Here is a 16,225-nt window from a genome sequence, read left to right as displayed (position 1 = left end):
TAGGAAGATCTGCTTTATGTTTGACTATGTCTGAAAGCCTTTAGACACCAGCCTCTCTATATACATCCAGGATGTGTTCACCACCCATTCCTTATTTTGTCAAGAGCCAAGGGAAAGTATCCCTACTTATATTTTTAGTAAAATACCTCAGAGGCATGTTTGTCACTTGGTTCCATTCTATTACCAGTTCTGATAAGCTCCAATTTCATCTTTGATATCACACATCAAGTTATAATACCTTCTTTCAAGACAAGCTGAATAGTTTTTATTTTTCTCTCTTGTACTCTTATTTCAGTTCTGAGATTCTGTTTTGTGCCTTTGGATAAATTATTCTTGCAGATTCAGAAATCTATACTTGGGTTTCAAGCACCTATTTACAAATGATCTTGGGATGTTGTCCTTTCCTGGGAATGATTTTTGGTTGGCCTTTGCTCATTTTCATATTGTGTGTGTTTATACTTGGATTATGGAATGAACACCGGACTGAAACAAGTACACAGATTATGATTGGCTATCAATTCTTATAGGAACTAAAACTTAGTTCCCTATTTGTGGTTGAGAATACAGCTGTGTTCATACTTTTTCTTCCTTTCTCTGGACTTATAAACAAAATGGACACAAAAGGCAGCTATCGGTGTGATTTTTGAAATGTGTGGTAACAGCATGATATCTAGGACAGAGAGATATGAGGCACACCTCCCTTTTTACATCTTTAGGATCCTTGGCCAGTTGTAACGGACTTTTGTTGTTTTCTGAGTCACTTAAAGTAGACTCCATAACAGTTGTAATGTGTCATAACTACTTTAAAATTATGAGGTTTGGTACCAATAAGCCAACATTCTTTTATGTCTGGTGATCCTGGCTAATTGACTGAGATGGAGATTCTTTCTTTGGTTTAATCATGTAACATTTATCAAGCATTATATGATAGTACGAAACTGTGGGTGAGTTAAATATTTTAACATTTTTGGCATGGGCCCTCCAGGAAGTTTTCTCACTGTGCATCTGATACACACATATGAAAAATTAAATAACAGAATACAGCAATTATATGCCAGATGTCACAAGGCATTATGTGATTAAGCCTCCAATTAAGGTACAATTTTGGTTAGGCTTCTTAATTGGTACAAAAGTATATCAGCTTCTCGATGTGTTAACTAGCATGACTTTGCCTTTTGTAAGTCCAAGTTTATAAGCACTCCAGGCCTTGTTATAGAATGCACATATGACATATTTAGTTTAGAGACATTTCATTTATAGAAAATATATGAATTATGTGTTCATCCATTGTGTGTTATCTTTTTCTGTGATCTGTACTTTTTCACGACTTAGTGACTAAACCACCTCCACTACCACCACACTTTTTCAAGCCAGTTCACTATTATAACTTATACTTGATTTGCTGAAAGAAGCATGTTTCCTAAACTTCAGTTTAATATTAAAACATGGCTTTTATCCAAGACTACTATAAGGGGCAGCTATGTGAATCTCATTACTGCATCAGAATGGCTTTCAGGAATGTTATTCAGGAAACCGTTCATGATATTCTTCAGTTTTTCTTTTATGAAGCCTCAGGAAGGAGAATTGTTTTACTAAGTGGTATCACAAATATCTTTGCTTTCACTAAAAATGCTGAGTTATCTCTTTCTAGCAACGATAAAACCAACCCCATCTTTCTATGTTTGTTGTTGTCAGGAAGTTAAGTGAAGAATTTGAAAGCTATGTTGCTTCAGTAAGGACATTACTTCAAATGTTATCTGAAAAGGAGGGTGGCACAAAGATAAGGAAAGGTAAAAGAAGGAAGGAAAAAAGATAACAATGAAAAGGATAGAATTTACTTCACTTATCTCCTTGTACCAAATTCACATGCAAAATAATTATAAACATCCACTGGTATAAGTGTTCAAATCCAAAGTAATTTCTACCTAATTAAAATCGGCTTCAGTTCAGTTCAGTTGCTTAGTCGTGTCCGACTCTTTGCGACCCCATGAATTGCAGCACACCAGGCCTCCCTGTCCTTCACCAACTCCTGGAGTTTACTCAAACTCATGCCCATCGAGTTGGTGATGCCATCTAGCCATCTCATCCTCTGTCGTCCCCTTCTCCTCTTGCCCCCAATCCCTCCCAGCATCAGGGTCTTTTCCAACGAGTCAATTCTTCGCATGAGGTGGCCAAAGTATTGGAGTTTCAGCTTCAGCATCAGCCCTTTCAATTAACACCCAGGACTGGTTGGATCTCCTTGCAGTCCAAGGGACTCTCAAGAGTCTTCTCCAACACCACAGTTCAAAAGCATCAATTTTTCGGCATTCAGCTTTCCTCACAGTCCAACTCTCACATCCATACATGACCACTGGAAAAACCATAGCCTTGACCAGACGGACCTTTGTTGGCAAAGTAATGTCTCTGCTTTTTAATATGCTGTCTAGGTTGTTTATAACTTTCCTTCCAAGGGGTAAGCGTCTTTTAATTTCATGGATGCAATCACCATCCGCAGTGATTTTGGAGCCCCCAAAAATAAAGTCTGACACTGTCTCCACTGTCTCCCCATCAATTTCCCATGAGGTCATGGGACCAGATGCCATGATCTTAGTTTTCTGAATGTTAAGCTTTAAGCCAACTTTTTCACTCTCCTCTTTCACTTTTATCAAGAGACTTTTTAGTTCCACTTCACTTTCTGCCATAAGGGTGGTGTCATCTGCATATCTGAGGTTATTGATATTTCTCCCGGCAATCTTGATTCCAGCTTGTGCTTCTTCCAGCCCAGCGTTTCTCATGATGTACTCTGCATATAAGTTAAATAAGCAGGGTGACAATATACAGCCTTGACGTACTCGTTTTCCTATTGGGAACCAGTCTGTTGTTCCACGTCTAGTTCTAACTGTTGCTTCCTGACCTTGAAATGTGTAAAGTTGAGCATACAAGTGAATCATTTTAATGACTTTTTCTCAGAAAAATCATTATGGCAAATGGTAAATAATCACTGGATTGATGAAATACAAGATAGTCACTAACTAGTTCCTCTTCTTTCTAAGCAATCTCAGTGATTTAAATAATATTTCTATATACTAACATTAGAATATGTAAAAGTTAAATAAATAATTGTCATTTACAACAGCGTCAAAAACAATAAAATACTTATTACTAAGTCTAACCAAAGTGATGAAAAATCTTTACACTGCACCTTGTAAGGCACTGATAAAAGAAATTGAAGATGACACAAATAAATGGAAACATATCCATGTTCACAGATGAGAAGAATCAATATCATTAAAACGTCTGTAGTAGCCAAAGCAGTCTATTTGTTGTTCAGTCGCTCAGTCGTATCCGACTCTTTGTGACCCCATGGACTGCAACATGCCAGACTTCCCTGTAAAGTCAATAAAACCCCTGTCAAGATTCCAACAGGAATGTTTCCAGAATTAGTTAAAAAAAAAAAATTCTAAAATTTTATGAAGCTGCAGAGGCACCTGGAAAGACAGACTAGCCAAAGTAATCCTAAGAAGAACAGAACTGGAAGCATTATACTTCCTGATTTCAGACTATATTACAAATCTGTAGTCATCAAAACAATATAGTATTAGCATAAAAAACAGACACATAAACTAATGGAAGAGAATAGAGAGCTCAGAAATGAGTCCTTGCGACAGCAACTAATATTTGACAAGGGGGCCAAGAACACTCAGTAGAGGAACGATAGTTTCTTCAATACATGTTGCTGAGAAAATAGCATATACATATGCTAAGTATTGAAACTAGAGCCCTGTTTTTACATCCCTCACCAAAATTAACTCCAGATGGATTAAAGAGTTAAACATATTTAAGATATGAAATCATAAAACTCCTGGAAGTAAGCATAGGGAAAAATCACCTTAACACTGGTCTCAACAGTGACAGCAAAAGCAACAAACACCTAAGTCAAACTAAATCAAATAAGTTCTACAGAGCAAATAGAACAATTAACAAAATGAAAATGCAGATTATGAAATGGGAGAAAATATTTGCACATCATATATCTGATAAGGGGTTAATATCCAAAATATGAAGAACTCAATAGCAAACAACCCACAGCAACCTATTAAAATTGGGGAGCTGAACTGAATAGACATGGAAATAGCCAACAGAATTTTCTATATATAAGATCATATCATCTACAAAGGCAATTTTACTTCTTCTATTATTTTTATATGTTTTTCTTACTTGATTGTTCTGGCTAGAAGGTAGAGTCATTTGCTAAATAAGAGTACTATTAGTGGGCACCCTTGTTTTGTCCTGATCTTAGAGGAAAATCTTTCAGCCTTTCATCACTGAGGGTGTTGTATTGGCTTTATTTTGTTGAATTGTTTTCCTGTATGTACCTTCTATACTCAATGTGTTGAGCATTTCTTATCATGCAATGATACACTTTGCCAAGTGCTTTTTTGCATCTGAGGTGATCATAAGACATTTTTCATTCTTTTAATGTGTTAAATCACATTTGTTGACTTGTGTGTGCTCAATCAACTTTGAATCCCAGGGATAAATACAGCTTGATCATGGTGAAGATCCTTTTAATTTGATGTTGAATTCAGGTTGCTAATATTTTGATGAGAAATTTTGTATCTTTATGTGTATGCATCAGGAATATTGTAATTTTCTTATAATATCTTATCAGACATTATTATTAGGGTAATGCAGGCCTTGTAAAATGAGTTTGGGAGTGTTCCCTCTACAATTATTTGGAAGAATTTAAGAATAATTGACATTATTTTCAATTTTTGTAGAATTCACCAGTAAAATCATCTGGTTCTAATTTTTTTCTGTTTTGGGAGCTTTTTGGTTAGCTTATTTAATATATTTAATCAATATAATTCTTTTCACGTTCTTGTCTATTTCTTCACAATTCAGCCTTGGCGGATGATTTGTTTCTGGGAGTTTATCCACTTCTTGTAGGTTAACCAGCTTTTTTTTTACATATAATTATTCATGATACTGTCATGATCTTTGTATTTTTGTGGTATTAACTGTAAAGTCTCCATTTCTGATTTTGAGTCTTCTCTCCATTTTTCTGAGTTAGTATAGTTATATGTCCACTTGGTTTATCTTAAAAAAATAACCCAGCTCTTAAGAATCATTAAATCTTTCCTACTATTGTTCTAGTGTCTATTACATTTATTTCTAATCTGATCTTTGTCATTTCATTTGTTCTGCTAACTTTGGGCTTAGTTTGTTCTTTTCCCAGTTCCCTAAGGTGTAAAGTTAGGTTTTTGTATGAGAAATTTCTTATTTATTAAGGAAGGTATTTATTGTTATACATTCTTTTAATACAGATATGCAGCAGTCAGCAAATTTTGATATGATGTGCTTCCATTTTAATTTGCCTCCAAAAATTTTCCGTTTGTTTCTTTGATTCATTGGTTATTTAGTGATATGTTGATTATTCTCCACATATTTGTGGTTTTTCGAGCTTCCTTCTTGTTATTGATTTCCAGTTTCATACAATAGTCATCAAAAAGATACTTGGTATGATTTTATCTTCTTAGTGAAGACTTGTTTTGTAACCTATCATGTGACTTAGCCTGGAGAATGTTTCCTACACATTTGAGAAGAATGTGCATTCTGCTGTTGCTGGATGGAATGTCTGTATATATTTATTAAGTCTATCTGATCTAATATATAATTTAAGTCCAACATTTCCATATTGATTTTCTCTTTGAATGATCTATTTAGTTTTGAAAGTGCACTGTTGAAGTCCCCTACTATAATTGTATTGGCTGTGTCTCCTCTCAGGTCTGTTAGTATTTGCTTAATACTTTTAAGTGCCCTGATAATAGGTGCACTTATATTTATGATTTTATATCTTCTTGATGAATTGAACCCCTTATCATTATGTAATGATCATCTCTGTTTCTTGTTATCATTTTTGATTTAAAGTCTGCTTTGTATGCTATAAATATAGGTAGTCATGCTCTCTTTTGATTTCTACTTATATAGAATATCTCTTTCATCCCTTCACTTTGAATCTATTTGTCCTCAGGGGTGAGGTGAGACTTTTGTAGGCTACATAAAGTTAGGTCTTATTGTTTTATCTGTCCACCTACTCTATACCTTTTGGTGAGAAAATTTAACTTATAAACATTTAGAGTAATTATTGATAGGTATGATATTTGACTTCTATCCCCTTTCCTGGTTTACAGATGACAAAACCCTTGGAATTTCCTGTGATAGGAATATGAACATACCTCAATTTATTGTGCTGCTGCTTCTTCTTCTTCTTTTTTTTTTTTTTAACAAATTGAAGGTTTTTTTGGAAACCCTATGTCAAGCAAGTTTACTGGCACCATTTTTCAACAGTATTTGTTCACTTTGTGTCTCTGTATTACAAATATTCTGGTCACTCTCCCAATACTTAAAATCCTGCACCAGTGAAAATATTATAATTCACTGAACAGTCAGATTTTGGTTAACACTGTTTATCAACAAAGTATGTTATAATTAAAGTAGGTACATTGGTTTTTAGACGCAATGCTATTGCACAAATAGACTACAGTATAGTATAAACATCACTTTAACATGCACTGAGAAACAGAAAATTTGCGTGGCTGATTTATTGCAATATTTACTTTATTGCAATGGTCCTTAACTGAACCTGCAGTATCTCTCAGGTATGCTTGTAATGGGAGCATCTTTTGTCATTATATTTGGTCTTTTCTTTCTGAAATCACTTCAGAACCATAAATGAGAAATGGGTGTCTTGTTATTCATAAGAAACCCGTTCCACCACAACTGGGTTTATGTCAATGAGGTGAGGTCTAGAAAGCACCTAAGGATGTGGACTGATTGCCAGGGCTGAGAGAGTTGGAATTTTCAGCTCCACCCTCTGAATCCTTGTGTAATCTGATGCTGTATCTGAGGGTCAGAATTAAATTTTAGGACACCCAGATAGTGTCCCAAGCACTGCTTGATGGTATGGGGTTCCACACTCACATTGTAAATGGGTTCAGAACCATATTTAATAAATAAGGGCTTATTAATCCCATCTCACTATTTTCTATTTGATTTGCAGTTCCATTTTTCTTTTCTTCCTTTTTTCTGCCTTACTTTGGAACTAGATAATTTTTTATAGTTGTATTCTTTGATTGCTTTCTCTTTAACTTTGTGTAGGTTTTTGATTTGTGGTTCCAATGAGAGTGACATAAAACATCTTATAGATATAACTGTCTATCATATGGTGATGACAATTCTGAATATAAAATTTTGTCTTTTTACTCTCCCCTTTTACATTTGTAAAAAAAGAGGTATTAAATATTGAAGCTATAGCCATATTATTTTTTTTAATAATCTTTTTCTTTCATCGCTATTCTAGAGTTAAGTACTTAACATTACTGTGTTGTAGTATTAGGGTATTCTGAATGTTGCTGTATGCTTACCTCTGCCATCGCCTTGCATGGTTTTAATTTGCCCATTAGTGTCTTTTGCTTCAGCTTGAGGAACTCCTGTCAGCCTTTCTTGTAATTCAGGATTAGTGATGGTGAATCTCCTCAGTTTTTGTTCATTATAGAAGGATTTTATTTCATCTTCAATTCTGATGAACAACTTTTCTGGGTATTCTTTGCTGGCAATTTCTTTATTTTAGCACTTTGAAAATATTATCTCATTCTCTCCTGGTCTAATAGGTGTCTCCTGAAAAACCTGCTTAGAGTTTTTTGAAAGTTTCCTTACATGAGAACATCTTTTTTTTTTAAATCTTGCTGCTTTAAAAGTTATTTATTATTTTTGGTTTAAATAATCTTCTTGGGAAGAACATTTTGGAGTGAAACTTCAAGGTGACCCTATGAGGTTCATGAAATTGTATGTTCAAATTTCTTTCCATATTTTGGAAGAAGTTCTCAGCCATTATTTCTTTAAATAAACTTTCCAATTCTTTCTCCCTCTGGGACTCAAGTAATTCATACATTATTCTTTTTGGTGGTATCTCATTAACGCTTTCTTCATTACTTTTCATTCTTTTTTCTTTTTCTCTGTGAATTATATCATTTTAGTTCGCCAATTCTCTCTGCTGCTTGTTCAAGTCTGCTGCTTAAGCTTTTGAATTCTTCAGTTCATTCATTGCATCCTTCAGAGCCAAAATTTCTATTTAGTTCTTTTCTAATACCTCTTTGTTGAGCTATCAATTTTGTTCTTAAATTGTTTCCCTAATATCTTTAAATTGTTTTTCTGTGTTCTCACAGCTCTCTTGGCACCTGTCAAGCAATTGTTTTGAATTATTTGTTGGCCAGTTTCTGGCTATCTGTTTCCCTGGGGCCACTTTCCGGAGGTTTACTGTATCCCTTCGGTGGAGACCGGTTTCCCTCAAACTCTGTGATTCCTGTAGCCATCTGTAGGTGTCCATTCATGTGAAAGTGCAGTCACCTCTTGCAGACGTTATGGATGATTTTCTTTTAATGAAAGCCTTTCATTGGTGGTTAGGGAACACAACTGGATTGTGCCAGGATCATGACTCAAGTGGTCCAGGAAGCCAAGTGTGGGGCACAGTGTGGCACTGTGTCCGAGGAGGGTTGTGTTGGCTCATTTTAGACCACTGGTCACAGCCTTGGTAGGTGCATGCTTCTTGGTGAGTACCAAAGGGGGCCTACAGGGCCTATAAGGGCTGTTGGGGTCGTAACAGAAGTGGTAGGACCAGTAACTGGCGTCTAGAGGAGGCACTGGTAGTGGCTGGAGCCAGTGGTATAAATACAATTAGCTGTGAGGGTAAGTTGCAGGTACCAATGCAGTGGCGGTGGTCACGTGCAGATAGACTCATGCAACTGGCCCTGGCCCCTACCAGTAGGAACAGGGCTGACTATGGGTTCAGCTGCAAAGAAGACCTGGGTGTTAGTGTGCTCTCCTGTGGCATATACTCTATCCCTCTGTAGTCATTTTGCAGTAGGGGCCATGCAGGGTCCTAGCTTAAAGGTCTGACTGAGTTGGCACAGTGTTGCTGGCCATCGACAGAAGGCAGAGTCTGATCCAGACCTGTAAGTAGCTATGGGAGCCCAAGACGCCAATGTACTCTTCTGTGACCACACACTCTTTTCCCTGAGTGCACCACAGTGAGGACCAGTTCTGCAAGTTAGGCTGGGAACATCCTGGAGCAGTGCTAGAGGGGCTATCTATAAGTGTACATGGCATTGCCAGCCAGTGACAGAAAGCAGAGATTGATCCCCACACATCAGTAGCAATGGGGTTTCTGTCAGTGTATTCAACCAGCGCTGCATATTTTGGCCGAAAAGTTTCCGTAACATCTTACGGAAAAACCCATATAGACTTTTTGGATAACGCAATCCCTTGCAGGTATGCTGCAGTGGAGGCCAATGGTATGCATCAGGCTGGTGGCATGCAGGCGCAGAGCTGGATGGCTGAGCCCTGAGCACAGGCACGCTATCAATGAAAGCGCCTAGGCTGTTGCCTTGCGCTTGTGCAGCTGGAGGCATCTAGGCTGGTAAGCGATCCGGGCAGCTTCAGAGAGCTACGATGGCTACCCGTGTGGGTCTGGGCTCCAGTGGGGGGTGGGGCACATGCTCAAGGAGGATCTGAGGTGTGTATTAGAACAGAAATACCTTTGGGGTAGCTGGGGAGATCTGTGCAGCCCGCTGGTGACTTCTCCAGTGGCAGAAGCGATTAATGTGTCTTCAGAGCACGTCTCTGTGAACTGCCATGGGTCGCACTATGTTCACTGATAAGAGTTTCTGCTTTTCTTCCTTTTTCCTAGGTAGTTATTCAGGCCACTCTAGGCTGTTGTTAGTTGCTAAGTCATGTGTGACTCTTTTGCGACCCCATGGACTGTAGCCCACTAGACTAAGACATGGAAGCAACCTAAGTGTCCCTCAACAGATGAATGGATAAAGATGTAGTATAACTACACAGTGGTACTCAGTCATTACAGAGAATGAAATAATGCCATTTGTAGCAACATGGATAGACCCAGAGATTATCATAGAAACTAAGGTAAGACAAAGACAAACATCATATGATATGAATCTAAACATGAATCTAGACATCTAGATATGTGGAATCTAAAAAAATTATACAAATGAACTTATTTGCAAAACAGAATGCCAGACATAGAAAGCAAACCTATGGTTACCAAAAATAAAATGTTGAGAGGGATAAATTAGGAGTTTAAGATTAACATATGCACACCACTGTATATAGAGTAGATAACCTATAAGGACCTACTATATACCACAGGAACTTAATATCTTATAATAATCTGTAATGGAAGAGAATGTGAAAAAGAATATATATATATATATATATACACACACACATATATATATATATAAAATTGAATCACTGTGCTGTACCTCTGAAACACAAAATTTAAAACCAAAAAACTAAAATTTGTAGTAAATAAAAGTAGAATTACCCTATGATCTAGAAATCCTACTTTTGTGTGTGTGTGTGTGTGTGTGTGTGTGTGTGTGTGTATCGCCAAAGAGGTAGAAATCATGATCTCATAGAAGTATCTATACAATGTTCATTACAGCATTACTTACAGGAGACCTGTGACAAGCCACAGAAATACTCTGAGTTTCAGACAAATGAATGAACAGATTGTGGTACCCAAATAGAATACTATTCAGCCACACTTAAGAAGGCAATATTGCTATTTGTGATAGCACTATGCCCTCAAGGGCTACCTGTGTTAAGTGAAATGAGTTATAGAGAGAAAGATAAATACTACATGATTTCATTAAATGTGGAAACTAAAAAAGCCACTCACTGAAACAGATTAGATTTGTTGTTGGCAAATGTGGTGTTGGGGGTGAAAGAGTTCAGTAAAGATGCCCAAAATTACAGTTACAATTTCTAGGAAGGTACATTACATAGATATTACTTCTCCATAGTTAATATTGTATGTGTCTGTAGTTAATGTTGTACACTTGAAAGTTGCTAAGAGTAAATCTTAGAAGTTCTCATCACAAGGAAGATTTAAAAATGTAGCTATGTGAGGTGATGGATGTTAACTAATCCTATTGTGGTAATCATTTTGCAATGTACATATACACATATATAAAACGATTATGTATACATTGTAGAGTTATATGTTAAATACTGGGAAGAAAATCAAAAAATTAAAACCTTTATAGTTTTTCTTAGTAATAAATAACGTTTCATTATTTTTAGAATTAAGATCTAAGGAAAGGGATGAGAACAAATTCTTACTGAGTGACTAATAGTGGTTAATTCCTAGGTACAAATATTTTTGATTAAAGTCTAATGAGGTAGGTAATATATTTAAAAATTTACAGATATAAAATTTTCATCTGATTAAAAATTTATACTTTTTCCTACCTATGTCCTATCTTCTTGTTATTGAACATTTAATGGTATTCTACTTCTTTGTAAAGATTGTTCTTGAAAGAATGAGTCAATGAGTGAAGAGACAAAAATCTTGTCCTTCTAATCACTGATTCATTCATTCTTTCGAGAAAGAATTTTTGGTATCTATTACGTTTTATACCCTGTGCTTCTTTTAGTTGCTTGGAATACAAAATGAAGACGCTTGTTTCATCATGGAGATATTAGTCACAGCAGTTGGTCTAATTCTGACTTGAGTGATTCCATTTTCACATGCTTAAATCTTTCTTCTCAAGAAGGGAGGTGATTAAACATGACAATTTCATTTTCACTTTTTTTCAGCTAGGCTGCTGTTGTGCACACTCTTAGAGATGTTTCTACCTCAGAGAAGATGAACTGATGTGAGCACTTTGTAGGTGTTCAAATATTAAACAATTCATAAGCTACTTCAGGATTTAATACAGAGACTAGGAGCTCCCTTGGGTTCTTAGGACTTTGTTGCTTAAAAAAAGCACTTGCATACTAAAGCAAAGGTAAAATTCTAAATGCTTTCTACTTCCAGAGTATATCACAGTCTAGATTTATTCATGACTGTGTTGCTGATATTTAAGTAAATTCATCAGCCTGTTATATTTAACTTTTAACTGAACCTTTTAGTGCTATAATAAGAATAGTCTTAGCAAAATATGTAGAAGACATTGTATTCCATGGTTACAAAAAGGCAGCATCAATCATCTCATGAATTCTTCTTGGATATCCTCAGAAGTTATATAGGACCTACTGTTATATCTGTAGGTGCATGGTTATAATGCACCAAATTCTGAAAGTTAGAGCTTTAGTACATGGATAGTTGCATGAGGCAACATTATTGGATATTCAGTTGACTCTTGAACAACGTAGGGAGTCCAGGGTACTGACTCCCTCACAGTTGAAAAATCCATGTAGAACTTCTGATTTCCCTGAAATTTAACTAATAGTCCTGTTGTTGGCCAGAGGTCTTATAGATCAGTTGATTACATAAACGGTTGAAAAGCACATATTTTATATGTTTTCTATATTATATGGTATATTCTTATAAAGTAGCCTAAAGAATGTTATTAAGAAATTTACAAGGAAGAGAAAATATATTTACTGTACTGTAAGTTTGTTAAGTGTTTAAAAAATGAATCACTTGTTAGTACCTACATAAATATCGCCTTGTGGGTTACAAAACACTACAGATGTTATTTTTATGCATATTACTAACACTATACATCAAAAATGGAAAAGATGTGAGAAATTCATGTTTATCTACAATAATTCATAAATTGATAACAAAGGACCAGTAATGTGATTGCTTAATGGAAGCCTAGTTTAATCAATATGATTTCTTCACAGTTACCTAGCTTTTACACTAATGAATGAATCACTGTAAAATTTATATGGAGTACAATAGTACAGTACAGTCATATTCATACTCATATTCATACATACATTCACATTCATATTCATACATATATTCATAACAGTATTGCAAACTGTTAATTTTTAAAACACACTGCTTACCTGTCATGATAGGCTGATGGGCAGTTTTTCCAATTGGGAGAGAGAGAGGTGTACTGTTCAATAGTATAATTCTTTAAAAGCCAAGCTATAAAAGAATAAGAAAACTAGCATATTAATAATTTCATATTAGAAATCACTCACCTTCTACATATTTAAAAACACATTAATCTCTACATAAACATTTTTGCAATATACTTATTGAAAAATATATCTGTCTATAAGTGGACTCATGGAACTCAAACATCAACAGTATCTACTTTGTAGGTCACAAGAAATAAGAAAAACTCCATATTTAAGTTCAATTTTGATCAATAATTAACCTTTAATAAATAACTCATAAATATTTTTTGTTAAAATTCTAGGGAAGGAGATGATAATGCAATGGAAGGCTAGGTTTTAGATTTTTAAGAATTCACACATAAATATCCAGAACTGGGTAGAAAAATTCTGGATAGTAAGTATCCAAATAAGCCCCTGGAAACAAACTATTAAGGCATATTAATAATACATGAGTGTTACAGTGGCTGTGTGGAAACTATCAGAGGATACTAAAAGGACAATTCAAAAGGCCTAAGAAAGGAAGAATACCCAAAATCTGAGTTATACCTCGGGAATTACAGCAACAAAACACAAGATTTATATGGTAAAGTAAATTAGATTATAATGAGATATTTAAGATAACTATACTCCACCTTTCCTGGTGACACAGACAGTAAAGCATCTGCCTACAATGTGGGAGACACAGGTTCGATCCCTGGGTTGGGAAGATCCTCTGGAGAAGGCAATGGCACCCCACTCTGGTACTTTTGCCTGGAAAATCCCATGAATGGAGGAGTGCAGTAGGCTACAGTCCATGGGGTCGCAAAGAGTCAGACATGACTGAGCAACTTCACTTTTGCTCTTTTTTTCTTTCTTTTCTACATTTTATGTAGCAATAAAGTGGACTAACATATTTAGGGTACTCAAAACAAGATTTGATGAGTTCCTACTAAGCATATCTGATCATCGGCTGAAACCCATATGGTTTTTGCCTGCTGCATTCTTCATTGACTGTTAGAAGCCTAGGTAACTCTTAATTGGGCTGGAAAAGCCAAATGCCTGTAAAATCTCCAAAATGACTCATGAGAACAGCTCTTGATGGAAGGAATCCACACTGAGGAAAAATTTCTGGGAATGGAATCAAAATAGAATAGGACAGAGACAATAAAGTGAAAAATTTTAGATAAAAATGGAGGGAAAAAATACAGCCTAGAAATCTGAGGGAAAAAAAACTGCCACATTTTTAAACAAAACACACAAGAGTATAGAGAGATTTGTGAGCTATGAAAACCACCTTCAAACATACCTTCTTATAAAAGTTTGGGAAGCTCAATTCATGTGAAAATACAAAAATATGAAGGCTAGATACCATATAAATACAAATATAAGAAAATAAAAAATAGTCTTTCAGAAAAACATTCATGCCAAAAATGCATGCCCAGAAACCATTAATAATCTAATGTATATTTCAAGATAAGCTAAGTAGGTTAGATATTTATGCAGACATGAAATTATATCATAAATAAAAATGCAGAAATAAGATGACAGAAGTTAAGCGTAAATTTTTAAAAAATCAAAAGAATATTGTAAAAGGAGTATGTGAACAAATAAACACAACATAATGCCTCAATAGCAATTGACAATACAAAATGAGGAAATTTTATAAATTAAAAATAAAATATTTGAGAAAATAGTAGCAGTTACTGAAGGTAAGCACATGCAAAGAAAATCTAATATATGGATAACTGTAGAACCTGAAGGTGAGCATCTCATCAAGGACACAGAACATATAAAAAGTATATTAAAACTATGTTTAAAAAATTATAATAAAAGAGTTTTGAATGTCCTTTTTGAAAGAGAAAACAGGGCTTCCTTGGTGGTTCAGTGGTTAAGAATTCACTTGCCAATGCAGGGGACATGGGTTCAATCCTTGGTTCAGGAGGATCTCACATTTAACTAACCCCCTGTACCACAACTATTGAGCACTCTAGAGCTGGCAAGCTGCAACTACTGAACCCACACACCTAGAGCCTGTGCTCATAAACAAAAGGAGCCACTGCAGTGAGAAGTCCACTTATCTCAATGAAAAAGAGCTCCCACTCACCACAACTAAAGACAGCCTGCACAGCTTCAAAGACCGAGCACGATCAAAAGTAAATAAGTAAAATTTTGAAATTTATAAAAGAGACAACAATGCGGAATGGCCAACACATTTTTATAAAATGATTAAACTTAATAGAAAAAGAAAAAAATCTTGGGTAATCAAGCAACAAGCTTTATACAACAAAGTGAACTAAGACTGCTACACGGATAACATATTTATGATACTCAAAGGAAAAAAAAAAATGTGACAAAAAGATTTGCTAATCAGCAAAATTGATCTTCATTCCAAAGACCTATTAACTATTAGTAATGTATAAGCATTAATTAGATATTGTTCCCATGAGATTTTTCTCAGTTATCTCATAATGAAAGAGATTTAGGCAATGATAAAAACACTAGCAAAGTAATGCTCAAAATTCGCCAAACCAAGCTTCAACAGTACATGAACCATGAACTTTCAGATATTCAAGCTGGATTTGGAAGAGGCAGAGGAACCAGAGATCAAATTGCCAACATCCACTGAACCATCAAAAAAGCAAGAGAGTTCTAGAAAAATATCTACTTCTGCTTTATTGACTATGCCAAGACCTTTGACTGTGTGGATCACAGCAAAATGTGGAAAATTCTGAAAGAGATGGGAATACCAGACCACCTGACTGCCTCATCAGAAATCTGTATGCAGGTCAAGAAGAAACAGTTAGAACTGGACACGGAATAACAGACTGATTCCAAATTGGGAAAGGAGTACGTCAAGTCTGCATATTGTCACCCTGCTTATTTAACTTAGAAGCAGAGTACATCATGTGAAATGCCAGGCTGGATGAAGCACAAGCTGGAATCAAGACTGCCGGGAGAAATACCAATCACCTCAGATAGGCAGATGACACCACCCTTATGGCAGAAAGCAAAGAAGAACTAAAGAGCCTCTTGATGAAAGTGAAAGAGGAGAGTGAAAAAGTTGGCTTAAAACTCAACATTCAGAAAACTAAGATCATGGCATCCAGTCCCATCACTTCATGGCAAAAAGACGGGGAAGCAATGGAAACAGTGACAGGCTTTATTTTTTTGGGCTCCAAAATCACTGCAGATGGTGACTGCAGCCTTGAAATTAAAAGGTGCTTCTTGAGAGAAAAGCTATGACCAACCTACATAGCATATTAAAAAGCAGAGACATTGCAAACAAAGGTCTGTCTAGTCAAAGCTATGGATTTTCCAGTAG

Source organism: Muntiacus reevesi, chromosome 17 (assembly GCF_963930625.1).
Source record: "Muntiacus reevesi chromosome 17, mMunRee1.1, whole genome shotgun sequence".
Lineage (NCBI taxonomy): Eukaryota > Metazoa > Chordata > Mammalia > Artiodactyla > Cervidae > Muntiacus > Muntiacus reevesi.
The sequence above is the reverse complement of the archived record's forward strand: the minus strand, read 5'-3'. Positions refer to the sequence as shown.